The sequence below is a fragment of the Heptranchias perlo genome, chromosome X, assembly GCF_035084215.1.
Source record: "Heptranchias perlo isolate sHepPer1 chromosome X, sHepPer1.hap1, whole genome shotgun sequence".
NCBI classification, from domain to species: Eukaryota; Metazoa; Chordata; class Chondrichthyes; order Hexanchiformes; family Hexanchidae; genus Heptranchias; species Heptranchias perlo.
In genome coordinates, this window is record NC_090370.1 from 10472944 (window position 1) to 10475824 (window position 2881).

The window sequence follows — 2881 nt, forward strand, 5'->3', positions numbered from 1 at the left end:
GATGAATCAGTCCTCCTCCATGTTGAGCACCACTTGGAGGAAGCACTGAGGGTAGCAAGGGCACAGAATGTACTCTGGGTGGGGGACTTCAATGTCCATCACCAAGAGTGGCTCGGTAGCACCACTACTGACCGAGCTGGCCGAGTCCTGAAGGACATAGCTGCCAGACTGGGCCTGCGGCAGGTGGTGAGCGAACCAACACGAGGGAAAAACTTACTTGACCTCGTCCTCACCAATCTACCTGTCGCAGATGCATCTGTCCATGATTGTATTGGTAGGAGTAACCACCGCACAGTCCTCATGCGACGAAGTCCCGTCTTCGCACTGAGGACACCATCCAACGTGTTGTGTGGCACTACCACCGTGCTAAATGGGATAGATTCAGAACAGATCTAGCAGCTCAAAACTGAGCATCCATGAGGCGCTGTGGGCCATCAGCAGCAGCAGAATTGTATTCCAGCACAATCTGTAACCTCATGGCCTGGCATATTCCTCACTCTACTATTACCAGCAAGCCAGGGGATCAACCCTGGTTCAATGAGAAGTGTAGAAGAGCATGCCAGGAGCAGCACCAGGCGTACCTAAAAATGAGGTGCCAACCTGGTGAAGCTACAACTCAGGACTACATGCATGCTAAACAGCGGAAGCAACATGCCATAGACAGAGCTAAGCGATTCCACAACCAACGGATCAGATCAAAGCTCTGCAGTCCTGCCAATCCAGTCATGAATGGTGGTGGACAATTAAACAACTAACGGGAAGAGGAGGCTCTGCAAACATCCCCATCCTCAATGATGGCGGAGTCCAGCACGTGAGTGCAAAAGACAAGGCTGAAGTGTTTGCAACCATCTTCAGCCAGAAGTGCCGAGTGGACGATCCATCTTGGCCTCCTCCCGATATCCCCACCATCACAGAAGCCAGTCTTCAGCCAATTCGATTCACTCCATGTGATATCAAGAAACGGCTGAGTGCACTGGATACAACAAAGACTATAGTGCTGAAGAACTGTACTCCAGAACTAGCTGCGCCTCTAGCCAAGCTGTTCCAGTACAACTACAACACTGGCAACTACCCGACAATGTGGAAAATTGCCCAGGTATGTCCCGTCCACAAAAAGCAGGACAAATCCAATCCGGCCAATTACCGCCCCATCAGTCTACTCTCAATCATCAGCAAAGTGATGGAAGGTGTCGTCGACAGTGCTATCAAGCGGCACTTACTCATCAATAACCTGCTCACCGATGCCTAGTTTGGGTTCCGCCAGGACCACTCGGCTCCAGACCTCATTACAGCCTTGGTCCAAACATGGACAAAAGAGCTGAATTCCAGAGGTGAGGTGAGAGTGACTGCCCTTGACATCAAGGCAGCATTTGACCGAGTGTGGCACCAAGGAGCCCTAGTAAAATTTGAAGTCAATGGGAAACAGGGAGAAAACTCTCCAGTGGCTGGAGTCATACCTAGCACAAATGAAGATGGTAGTGGATGTTGGAGGCCAATCATCTCAGCCCCAGGGCATTGCTGCAGGAGTTCCTCAGGGCAGTGTCCTAGGCCCAACCATCTTCAGCTGCTTCATCAATGACCTTCCCTCCATCATAAGGTCAGAAATGGGGATGTTTGCTGATGATTGCACAGTGTTCAGTTCCATTCGCAACACCTCAAATAATGAAGCAGTCTGAGCAGGCATGCAGCAAGACCTGGACAACATCCAGGCTTGGGCTCATAAGTGGCAAGTAACATTCACGCCAGATAAGTGGCAGGCAATGACCATCTCCAACAAGAGAGAGTCTAACCACCTCCCCTTGACATTCAACGGCATTACCATCGCCGAATCCCCCACCATCAACATCCTGGGAGTCACCATTGACCAGAAACTTAACTGGACCAGCCATATAAATACTGTGGCTACAAGAGCAGGTCAGAGGCTGGGTATTCTGCGGCGAGTGACTCACCTCCTGACTCCCAAAAGCCTTTCCACCATCTACAAGGCATAAGTCAGGAGTGTGATGGAATACTCTCCACTTGCCTGGATGAGTGCAGCTCCAACAACACTCAAGAAGCTCGACACCATCCAGGACAAAGCAGCCCGCTTGATTGGCACCCCATCCACCATGCTAAACATTCACTCCCTTCACCACCGGCGCACAGTTGCTGCAGTGTATACCATCCACAGGATGCACTGCAGCAACTCGTCAAGGCTTCTTCGACAGCACCTCCCAAACCCGCGACCTCTACCACCTAAAAGGACAAGAGCAGCAGGCACATGGGAACAACACCACCTGCACGTTCCCCTCCAAGTCACACACTATCCCGACTTTGAAAATATATCGCCGTTCCTTCATCGTCGCTGGGTCAAAATCCTGGAACTCCCTTCCTATCAGCACTGTGGGAGAACCTTCACCACACGAACTGCAGCGGTTCAAGAAGGCGGCTCACCACCACCTTCTCAAGGGCAATTAGGGATGGGCAATAAATGCTGGCCTCGCCAGCGACGCCCACATCCCATGAACGAATAAAAGAAAGGATGTTGGACAAGCAGTCTGACAACACAGAGGCAGTGGAGGGGTGGGGAGAGGTGGTGGTGAGGTAGAGTTGGGTGTCATCAGCGTACATGTGGAACCTGACCCCTTTTCTTCGGATGACATCTTGGAGGGGCAGCACGTAGATGCGGAAGAGGAGGGGGCCAAAGGTCGATCCTTGACACATCCATCGGATTAATTTGACGAACTTTCCATTTTGTGATGTCAGTGACAATGGTTAACTGGTACAGTGCTAAGTGCACTGGGATGCTCTCCGAAATTCACACTAACCCTCCCCAAGCACACGTTTGTAAATGTAGGTTTTAGATTTTACAAATAATTTTGTAACATGCTGAATCATATTG